Source organism: Haliotis asinina, chromosome 15 (genome assembly GCF_037392515.1).
Source record: "Haliotis asinina isolate JCU_RB_2024 chromosome 15, JCU_Hal_asi_v2, whole genome shotgun sequence".
Lineage (NCBI taxonomy): Eukaryota > Metazoa > Mollusca > Gastropoda > Lepetellida > Haliotidae > Haliotis > Haliotis asinina.
The window spans coordinates 21771859-21784184 of NC_090294.1; the positions used below are offsets into that span (position 1 = coordinate 21771859).

The following is a 12326-nucleotide window of genomic DNA, read 5'->3' on the forward strand; positions in this document are numbered from 1 at the left end:
AAAATCCATAAGAAAACTATCCTCAAGTGAGACATCCTTTATAACAACATCTTCAAAAACATGAAAACTCTTGAAACAAATTCAAACACCATGGAGAAACTTCAATGGTTTTTCCTTGATTATGTTTTACTTAAAAGAGTTTTAAGTCCTGAGTAAAAAGCTCCCTGAAATCACCAACAAAAGCTCTGGCGGCATGGTGGCCTCCACAGTTTAGCATTTGACTGCCAGGGCATGCAGGATTCCTCATACCAAGGGATCAAAGCTGATTCAAATCCCATAAGTGTTGTGATCTTATAAAGCCAGTTGATCATTACCCTGAACTGAGTTGCGCTCCATGCCTGAACATCTTTGATGCTACAGGATCTGCCAGGGACATGAGGCTTAGTGCCATTCCAGAATAATTGCTACAAAATTAAACTTTTATCTCCCAAATCCTGCAAAGGAATCCACCAGTGACCACTTTCTTGAGCCGAGACTCACATTCCTTGTGATCTGACTCTTGCAGGTTGCTGTCTGCTGTGATGAACCTGATCAACCAAGTGAAAACAACGACTTGAGAAATAAATGGTAGCTACAATAGAAACAAATTAAGGGAAATCTGTGGTGATTAAAGTCATATAAAAACAATAAACTGTCATGAGCACTATTTAACAAGATCATTTTGCTGATTTAACAACTGTGTTTTTTAACATAGCTTTTTGTCCTGGGCTAGGATCAAAGCTCCAGTTGTTGCAATTCAGTTCAATCCTGTGTAAAATTACACATGGTCCTCATTAAGTTGTCTTTCTCGCTTCGTCCAGAAAACAAGAAAAAACAATCATGGAGAATCGGTTTAATTGGGCTGGCTTGCCTCTGAGATTATGTGTCAACCACAGAGTGATATAGGGATAACAGACCTTCCTTCTGACATCAGACTCGCTGGAGTGTCCAGTGAAGCCATTACACTTTCAGGAAATTTGTAATGTCCATGGTGTTTCAATAAAACTCCAGCTGGACTCTGTACTCAAATTGACACACTAATTTGATGTTGAGAGTTAGACCAACACATACAATGATTGGAGAGTGTGGATGCTTGCTTTGACATATATGACGTCTGCCCATTCTGCACCCATCTTACAGTCCCTGAACCACATTATTTTTCTTTTCTTTCAACACAGTAAATTCTGTAGTACACAAGCAAGCTGAGATGTTCCTCAAGTTCTGAATCTCCCATCTCAATGTTACTCCTGTTCAATTTAAGCATTAAACTAAACTAAAATCATATATTTTTTAAGAGACTAATCATTAGTCTAGACCACTTGACCTATGATTGCTGAGTAGTAATATTCCAGAAGTATCCTGACATGGATTAATTAGACTAAAGGAGTCGTGGTCGACATTTACATACTCCTGGCATGTTTCTGAACACAGAAATATACCACAAGTCAAAATACAGTAATATCCAGTGCCTTCAACAATGGATGAGCCAATATTCTGCAACCTAAAACCAAATGCTTATATGGTTATTTTCGTTTAACTGATTCATGAATTATTTGGTGAATCAGAAATTATTCATTACAGTGCATGCTTGCTACAGTGTATGTTTTTTATATAACACACCTAATGCATGACAGTTGTATTAAAAAAAGAAACAGCACAATGTGGAATGAAATGTTCCTAGAGCACATTTCTTTATTCTGACTTTGGCTAGGGTAAGTTTCTGTATACAGAAATGTTCCTAAGGTACCTGTAGTACCTGTGCCACCAACAGTGACATCAACTTTACTAAGGATAAGCTTTACATGGAGAGATAGTAGGATTACACGCATGATGAACAAACATATAAACTGCTGGGATACTCAACACCCAGTGAACAAAACACATAGGGATCATATCATGCACATAGTGCATAATTCCATTACTAAGTTGAAGATTCACATGCAGATAATCAAATAGGGATCCAAGGCATGATGAGCAAACACATAAACCACTGTGCTACTCAAACCCTAGTGAGCAATGCACATAGGTCTCTCTATCTGTTGGGAATCAAACCTTCAGTTTTCTAAACAAACACAAACACTGGGCTACCAAACAGCACCAACTACTGAACAATACCTGGTGGTCTGTTTAACATATTGCAGAAATACCAGAAAAAAAAATACTGAACACATGTAGGGAATGACATCTTAAGCATGTTAAACAAACAAATACATTAACCATTTCACTTCCTAGGAGCTCAAATGGCAAGTTAGGCATAACCAGGTTAGGTAATTTCCCATTTTGATGGTTCAGAACCCAGCAAGGTAATTAGGCATTTTGATGGCTCACGAATGCATGACGGTATAATTTCTACATGTTCAGGATTACATTCCAAGCGGATGAAATAGTCTGTGCCCTCTGCTTCACATAACAGGTATGGTCTGGCATAAACTGAGAATTGCCTCCGTGGTGTAGTGGTTAGAGCACTTGCATGGAGTGCAGAAAATTGCCCTCCATGAAGAACATGGAGTTGATAACTTTCCAGAATGATAAACCATCTTGATACCCACTTCACAGTTGAAATTATTAGCAAGTTTATGTTTTCTTGTCTGATGGTAATGCAATGTTGTCCGAGTTTTAACTTCTTTTTACACTGAATACATTCAGACATTGACATTTTCGGGAACAAACCCTATTTGGTCGAACGGGGGACCAAATTGTGCAGAATTGCAAGCCTGACATTGGGAAGTATGAACATAGGTTTGAAGCTTAATACAATATGAGCTTGATGTGCTACATCTCGATGTCAAATATTCAAGATTAGACTCATGGTGATGAAAAACTTTATTGACTACAGCCTGTTCGTCTCCCCTCGCCGCCATCTTTGATGATAATTATGCCATTTCAGGATGCTATGGTTGCCGTTTTTGGATGCTGTGACTGCCGTTTTGCGCGCTTGGTGCTGTTGTAGCTGACATGCGAGTTTTGTCTCCATTTCAAACGATTAGTTTTCTATTACAGGGGGTTTGTTTCAGTTTTAGAGGATTTTGTGGCAGTTTCTGGTGAATTTTGTTCTGTTTGGTGGATATGAGTTCAGTTTTGGTGCACATGAGTTCAGTTTGATTTGTTTACCGTTTGTATGATAGGGCTTATGACAAGCATAGTCAGCTTTTATGGCAAGCACAGGTTGCTGAAGGCCTACTCTACCCCGAACCTTCCGCAAGCTGCCACAAATACACATGCATGCATATCATCATATGAGCAATATATTATTAAGTATGATGTTAAACCCTACTTCACCTCACCATAACCTGACAAGAAACTTGACACTTAGACATTAGCAATATAGGAAGGACTCAATTCAGGAAAGAAGTACAAAACTGTGCATAGCACCTGTAATGATATCTTCCATTATGCTTCAAAACTTAACAATTGTTTATTATCAGATGAACATGAAACAGAAATAATTTCAACATGAAACAAATGTCACTAAACACAATAGATCAAACCGAATTTAACTACTTGTAAACTCTTAGTCTGAAGAACAAATTCCACAAGCATTTGGTGGAGCCATATTAACAGAACAATAAACTTGCACGACCCAAGAGATGTCGTTTTGAAAGAATTAATTCTCAACAAAACGTCTTCCATAAATGAAAGCTTAATTACCTTTATTCGCTTGGAGAATCGGTTTGGCATAAACGCTATGCTATTGCAGTTGAAGAACGATCCTCTCAATCAAATCAAAATACTTCTAAATCGTAGGAAAAATAATTTCTTTTGATGTTGAACTATACATCAAATCAGTTTTACCAACAGTTCTGAAGATAATGGACAAATATTTGACCTGATATATTACATGTTCCACAAACTCAAAGAAACAAACTTAACAAACAACTACACAGAATATTTTCAAATATTCAATGTCATGTGGTTTTCCACCAATAAACCTTAAATGAATCCATAAAATTTAAAAAGACACGATCTTCAATTGCTTGGAATAATTTCAGGATCAAGCAGCACAGAGCATGAACCCTTTGAAGGCTGTGCTTTACCTTGATGGACATGTACTTGTGAAAAATCTTAGATAGTAAAAACAGCCATCATTTTCGGAAAACTGATAACATTCTGGATGGGATATAAATGAAAGCCCTACTCATGACAGGCATAAATGTAGTGTAATTATCCGCGCTTTTGAAATGTGTACAAACCTTCAATATCAGACTACAAAAACGCTGAAATTCCAATTGGAGGATGTTGATTAGTAACAAATGATTGTGGGTATCTCATTTTGAGTATTTGTCACCCTATTAGCAGTGTAAGGCTTGCCTGGGTTGGGTGCATTTCACAGTATTCATTGTGAATGAGTGAATTTTCATTTGCCACCAAGTCTCATGAAAGTTCCATCCTTAACTCAGCTATGATCAGCACCAAGATCAGATGACATCTTACTGGGCCTCTGTGTGAACCACAGTGAACTTTGACCACCTAATCAAAATGAAGGGTTGCTGGTTTTATCAGGCAGATGTCAGTTTTCAGAATAATTTGCCTTTAATGCCTAGCCAATTTGATCTGGAAATTTGTATTTGTAAATTTGTACAACTGAAAACATGATCATTCTTTCGACTTCCCTTCCTGGGTATTGATGCTTGGTCATACTGAGTCCCCAGTAAGTGAGTGAGCTTGTGGGTGAGTGAGTGAGTGTGTGGGTGAGTGAGTGAGTTTGTAAATGAGTGAGTGAGTTTGTGAGCAAGTTAGTTTGTGAATGAATGAGTTAGTGAGCACGTGAATGAGTAAGTTTGGGAGTGAGTAAGTTTGGGAGTGAGTGAGTAAGTTTGGGAGTGAGTGAGTAAGTTTGGGAGTGAGTGATGTACAGATAATGGCATGGTTTTCATTAACACTCTCTGAATCAAGATACAAACCCTGACTCAATAAATTATGTCAGAATGATATTGTAATAGTCCATGTTCTAAATTGCAATGAATATCATAATGTTGAATTGTGTATATTAAAATTGCTTTCATGAGTGAGTTTGTTTTACATGGCTAAAATCAAGAAATCAAAAACTTACTAACTCGATTACAAAAGCATCCAGAACGAAAACACTGAAAATATATTGACACACACATCTAGCCTCTGATGACAGCAGGCATGTAAGATCATGTACAACACAAAATATGATGACCATGTTGAAATTATAGGTTTATGTTATCAAGAAGAATGACTACTGTAAACTACTCATTCACATACACAAAAAGTACCTTTCTCATCTACCAGCTCCTGAAGAAATTCAGCAGCCTTGATACATTGTATGTCCATTTATCATGTGTACTTAAAATAAAAATGTCAACAGCTTGGTCCATTCCATCAATGAACAGTTTAACCTGTAACTAACTCATACTAGTGTGATGTAGCCTTAAATATATCACAACTGCATGTATACATCAGTAGGTATACAAACACACGTTCATCACACATAACAAGAAAACAGTGTCTTTCCTGTAAAGAAATAAACATGGCGTTTACCGAGACAACTAGGCAAAACACAGACTCTCATACTTCAGACCCAAAACAAAAATCAGAGGCCATAATCCTTTTGAAAGTCTTGATTTTCTCAGTTTCTGAAAATGATATTTTGCAGACTCTTTTTTTCTATCGTAAAAGACAAATTAATGAACAAATATCAAAATGTTGCCTCTTTCAAGACTAAATGGCGGAGTAAGCCAAAACAATGTGTCTCCTTCAACTTAGAGAATATAAAATGTATATGAAACTGATTCCAACTCAGGTCTCAAATGATTTGGTAACACAAGATGGTCTCAGTTCTGAATTTAAGCAATGTCCTGAGCTCAGTTTTCAATTAAATTTTGTTGACATATATTCTTAAACATGATAACTGTATTTCTGGGACAAAATATCTGCTTCAAACACAAAACCATCCATTTTGCCAACTAAAATCAAAATCATGTCTTCAACTGGCAATACATGAAGCTAAAGAATAAAAACAAAATAGTTGGTTCCATAATTATACACAAAGATATGACAATGATCCATTAATATCTATCATTAACAGTCATCATGTTTGTATAAAGCCAGGTTTCATCAAATTATGTCAATTATTACATCGCCTTTTCTGAGATGATGAGAAATACCAATTTAGCTCTGTGTTGTCATTTGTAAAAACATATGAATAACCTTCTTAAAAAGAAGTGACAATAACATTCAACACAACGCACAATAATTTCTTTTAAGGCCATAGTGTATCATAAAGACTTCCTGAAAACCCTAGAGAATAGAGAATTCTAGCTCTCAGAATTCCTTTCTTAATTTGAGTGTATCCATCATAGACACGTCATAACAAACATTAATGTTTTATTTGTATTGCATCTATTTAACTGTTCCTGTACCAGATATCTTGATTATTTCATTTAAATCAATATCAAAAAATAAAAATCTGTAAAAAATGTAACAATATCTAGTAAGTTTGAGTTAATCTGATTCCTAATGAAACAGGTAAAACATCATCAGTCATGATAAACTGCCTGGTTTCATCAGCTGTGTGACTCCCAGTTTTGTGAAGTCCAAGGCAGCACTTTTGTACATGTTTCAGATTTTATTTTAAATTACTACAAATTTACGAGAAAATATGCATTTGCCTGTCTTGCTTTCTTGGTAGGATATCAAAGCATTAAAAGTTTGGAGAAAACCTGAAGAAAAGTTTTTGAAGCGTTTCAAAGAAACAAAAAAAACCAATACATTAATATGTATACTAAAACTTCATAACTAACTTTCTTGAAATATCAGCAAAACCATTCTTCACACGTTTGAAAAAAACAAAACATGCACATTGTAACCAATATCACTTTCACTTGAATGAACATTTTACTTCCTCAAATCAATATAAATTAATAAATGTAATTCAACTGTCACAAATCTGTTAAAAAGAAATCAATTTTCTACAAAATGATGCTATCTGGAAGAAAATGACACTATCTGGAGAACTATATCTGAAGTCTGCAAAGCATGAAAAATAGAAACTGCAAGGAATATTCACCAATCCCCCAAATCATATTGATGTCCAATTGATCTCGGATTACCCACAGGGAATAAAAACACATGAACAATATCAAATATGTCCATTTATCACCAACATAATTGCATTAGGATTATATCAAGAAGGCTACAATGACAAGAAGGGAGCACTTACCACAACAACAACGTTCCCTGTCAGCAGTCAGATGCTATTCTCCTACAGACTGATCTGAAATGGATGTAGAGATATTGTTAGCATCGTTACCACGTTAACTGTGAGCCCACTGATGTGAATGTGGACCAATCAGCTCTGCTTTCTCTCACACCAACCAGGGCCTCAGTGTTTGATAACAGACACTGTATAATGGTGATGTGGATTCTCACCCTCTGTTTCCACTTTCACAAATATTTGATATTGACAGGATAAAGAATTTCTGTGTATCAGATAAACAACTCATCTCTTAGCTTTTAATAAAAAAAGTGGACTTAAATGCAGGAATATTGATCTCTTTCAATCATTTATCATTTAATGTTTCAGAAAATATTTTATTTGTTATGACAACGCAAGATAAGGATGAGTATTCATTCAAAGAATTGAATAAAAATAGTGGTTGTTTTGACTATTGAGTGAGTTCTAGCTTTACAACACTTTGAACAGAAATTCATCTGACAGTTATATCAATGCCTTTAAGATTAATGCAGGAGAAAACGACACAAAATCATTGCCATTTTCAAAAAACTATATTTGCCAAAAATAAGCAACTATATCCAAACTGAAAAGGAGCCTTACTGAGATGGAAGATTCCTGAACCTGTGGAAGATCTTGACTTACTTTATGTAGAGTCGTGGTGTTTGAGTAAGGACAGGGTGGGAGGGAAAGTAACACGGCTCAGAAACTGTGAGACCGACTAGAGGAAAACCTGGATTGATACAGGCCATATTCTAACATGTGATCATTGAATGCTGTTGAGAACTCCAAAATTACAGGGGGCTGGAACATGAACCTACAATACAGGTTCCTGTCATACTTAAGGGAGATAACTGAAAGCTTACAAAAATTTATGACCGTGACAACTCATTTGATAGACATTTTATCAACAAGGGTTTAGATTTAGATTTAGGTAGAAGTTAATCAAACAAACAGTTTAATTCACACATAATGAAATATTTAATCTGATAAAACGTTTGCATCATATTCCACTGAATGCAATACAAATGAATCTCCACAATTTCACAACATAGCTGTTAATTTTGCTGATTTGACAATGAATAGTGAGTGAGTGAGTGAGTTTAGTTTTATGCACCTTTTTAGCAATATTCCAGCAATATCACGGTGGGGGACACCAGAAAATGGGCTTCAGACATTGTACCCATGTGGGGAATCGAACCCGGATCTCCGGCTTGACGAGCAAACGCTTAAACCATTAGGCTACCCCACTGCCCCTGCGACAATAAATACTCGTGTAACTAGTAACAATACATACATGTGAACAAAGGTTCCTGTATCTTCTATTAATTGTACTGTGGCACTTTCAACTATAAGAATACGTTAACAGAGTACATTAAGCCTCTATAATCATTTCCATTGTAAAACTAACCCTATTGTCATGAAGTTGCAAACCCTAACAGAAGACTGAGTTTGGTTTTACGCCTTTTTTTTTAGCAATATTCCAACAATCATAATGATGGCAGAGAATACCAGAAATGGGCTTCATACATTGTGCTCATGTGGGAATTCGAACCCGGATGGTGTGATGAGCTACCCCACCATCCCCTTAACAGAATATGCAACTTAAGAAAGGATACATGGTTGGGAGTGAGTGAGTTTAGTTTTATGACACACCTGGCTATATTCCAGCTTTGATGGTGGTCTGTAAATATTACAGTCTGGTCAAGACAATCCAGTGATCAATAGCATGAGCATTGATCAATACAACTGGGATACAATGACCTGTCATCTAAGTCAGTAAGACTGACAACTCGATCCTGTTAGCTGAATGTTATGACAAGCATGGGTTACTGAACCGATTCTTCACGGATGACATGTCATCATGCTTTGACATTGCTTTGACCAATATTCCAACAATATCATGGTAGGGAACACCATCTCCAGCATCACAAGCATACACCTTACCCAGTAGCCTATCTCACCACCTGAAATATTATCAAGTTTGGGAGCAGTTGATATCATGAGCATTAAACTATGTTGTCAACCAACTCATGAGACATTGACGCAATGACGTCACAAAACTGCCACCTAACTGATTGTAAATCCATGTGATACATAGACATAGTAACAGTAGTAGCACTGAGGTCGCTTGGTCAACAGTACCAAAGGCCCTCATCAACCAGCAGTAAAGTAATCAGTCGCAACTCTTATATGCTAAGATGTTAAGATAGTCATGGCATTTAGATTGCTTAGTGGAACTGGGGCTTCATCATCAATGTCAAAATGATCCAAAATGTTTTCAAAAGTTTTAAGATGAAGACACTGCAACAAGTTTCTTTAGACTACAAAGTGTGCTATAAGCATGGACACTTAAACAGAACTTAAGGAACAGACAAACATCACCTGAGTAGAGATTATTTCTCACATGAGGCATTTGAAACTGAGTCTCACTTGGAAGTTCTAAACATTTTTCCCAACACCTTTCTGCTTGATGAGAGAGATAATATTAACTAAGGCTCATTAAGCACTATTACATTCGAACATGGACTCTACACACAGCCACCATGCTAACACCAGCAGCTCTCAGCAGCACGCCATTCTGTGTTTATGGAGGGAAATACACAGAATGATTCTCCTCATGTTCTGTATAAAATCTATTATTCAAACACTCACATTGCCGACATAAACAGCTCAGAGTTTTGCTCTGGTTATGTAAACACATCCTTTGTATAAATATTCACATCTGACTTCAACAACTTTGTAAAATAAATTGATGTTTGATTTCTACCAAAAACTGTCATCATCCATGACATTAGAGACATAAAGCTACCACAAATTTAATTGATTTTCAAAAAAAGAAAAGCTTTCAAGTGACACTGAATTGATCTAATGCTCATTGATAAGTAAGAATATTACACAGAGATCAGAAGACTTTCGACTTGATCGTGAATGTCAGTTCCTGGCATATTAAAGACATAGTCAGCAACTTAAGGTGCATCTTATATATGCGCATCACAAAATGAACGAATGATCCCTTGAATGTGACAAGTTTAGACGACTTTTTACACATCATTTAATGAACTTCTAGTCAGAGTCTGGAAGTCATCAATGGTTTCAGCACACACTGTGAGATATTACTTCTAATACGTTTCGTACAACTGTCGAGCCAATAATACACAGATGTTGAATAACATTAATGTTTTGTGAACATTTTGCTATTCAATATGTATTCTTATTACAGGACTGAGAAAGACCACCAATATGGTCCAGTTATACGAAGGTAACTAGCCAGCGAGCATGCCAGCATGGTTTTAGCATATTTTTTCATTCATCTATCAGAACCTGTCTTCAGCAATTCATGTTTGTCATGAGAGTGAGTGAGTGAGTGAGTGAGTGAGTGAGTGAGTGAATGAGGCTTTAGGTTGCTTCTAGCAATATCATGGTTGAGGACATCAGAATCCAGGGCTCCACACAGAATGCAACAATCTGGTAAATGCAACCCAGATCTTCAGGGTGACAAGCAAACCCTTTAACCACTGGACTACCCCACAGTCCCACTTGCAAGGGGCGACTAACAGGATCATCTGGACAGGCCTGCTGACTTGGTTGATTGTGATCGTATTCCCCCCATTTGCATAGGTCAATGCTAATACTAATGCTAACTGGATTGTCTGTTCCAGACTTGATTATTTACAGATTGTCATCACGTAGCAGGAGCATTGCTAAGTGTGGCATTAAACAACAAACAAACTATAAGACACTCATATATCAACCAGTTTTGTCACCAGTTCTATCAGCAAAGGTTGCAGTTAGTGCAAAGAATCCATTTTATGACAAAATCAGCATCTTACATCTTATTTCAGTCTGATGATTGTATGCTGAGGACATGTACCATCCAACCTGGTCAACAAAATCTGAAAACCATGTTGACCTTCTTCTGAATTCCACATTACCATAACCTTTATTTATTTTGAAATGTCTCCTAAAGATGTCTTTGCAAATGATATCTTCACCCTTCACTGAAGCAAGTCATAAATTACCCATAAAGACAGACAACTTACTGTGCAGGGAGCATCATGCAGACAGCTCCATCAAACTTTTGCACCAAAAGCAACCCTACACTAACAGTAAAGCAGGTAGCCTGTGTAGCCAGCCTTCTAGCGGCCTGGTTGACCCTTCCAGCCTTGAGGAAAGCATGTTCTACCTTAACAACAAGACATAAATTTGAAATGAAGCTAATATAAAACAATTAGTTAAGTCTTTAGTACGCAGTTAAAAGTAGTTATTAAATGCCCAGGAAGCATGTGTTTATCACACCTGATAGCAATATTTTGGCTACACGATTGTGGCCTGTGGGTGGTGAGTGAGTGAGTTTTACTCTGCCCTCAGCTATCTTGCATCAATATGGTGGTAATCTGTAAATAATTAGACAATCCAGTTATCAACAGCATGAGCATTGATCTATGCCATTGGGATATGATGACAAATCAGTGAGTCTGACCACCCAAACCTGCATTAAACAGGTGATTGACAATCCAGTGATTGACATCCAGATTTGAACCAATGGTGTACAAAGAAAACCCATAAACATCAGAGCCCTGTTTCATAAACCTCTCTTAAGCCTAAGATCTCATAACTTGTCTTGTAGCATTTGTACCTCCTATGCTGTAACCTATGGGGTATGAATGCTACGAGAAAGGTGACAATATCTTAAGCTTACGAGAGCTTTGTGAACTGGGCCCAGGTCACTGAGTGTGACCACGTGACCCAGCAAAGGTTAAAGGGAAGCAATTCTTACCCAAAATCCCCATTAGTAGGGGCAGAGTCAAGAATTAGCTGGAAACAACAAAACAATAGGGTTGTCAATAAAAAGTTCCATGTCTACAAATTAGGTGTAATCGATGCTGCCATTTGATGATATGGAAATGTTTGCTGCCAATACACTGAAGTAACTATCGGTTAAGGGCATCTTACTAAACAATAGCAATGCATATTACTGGAATCCAACTATCATGTTTTGTTTGCAATGCAGTAATCCAGATTAAATACATTGATTTCAGATAGCCATCACTGCTAGTGATACTAGTAAAGGGAGGCTGATGAAGCCAACATTTGAAATGGCATTGATATTAATGGATTCTGAGAAATAATACCCAACCAACTTCAA

At 36.9% G+C, this 12326-nt stretch overlaps 1 long non-coding RNA gene across 1 annotated transcript in view; it reads right to left on the reverse strand.

Moving 5' to 3' along the window:
• The window catches only part of LOC137266394 (uncharacterized), a 108764-nt gene that overhangs the window by 35641 nt on the left and 60797 nt on the right, over positions 1 to 12326 (reverse strand). The window contains exon 3 of the long non-coding RNA XR_010954977.1: positions 7166 to 7219. This is a non-coding gene — a long non-coding RNA (uncharacterized lncRNA). The remainder of the gene's footprint in view (positions 1 to 7165; positions 7220 to 12326) is intronic.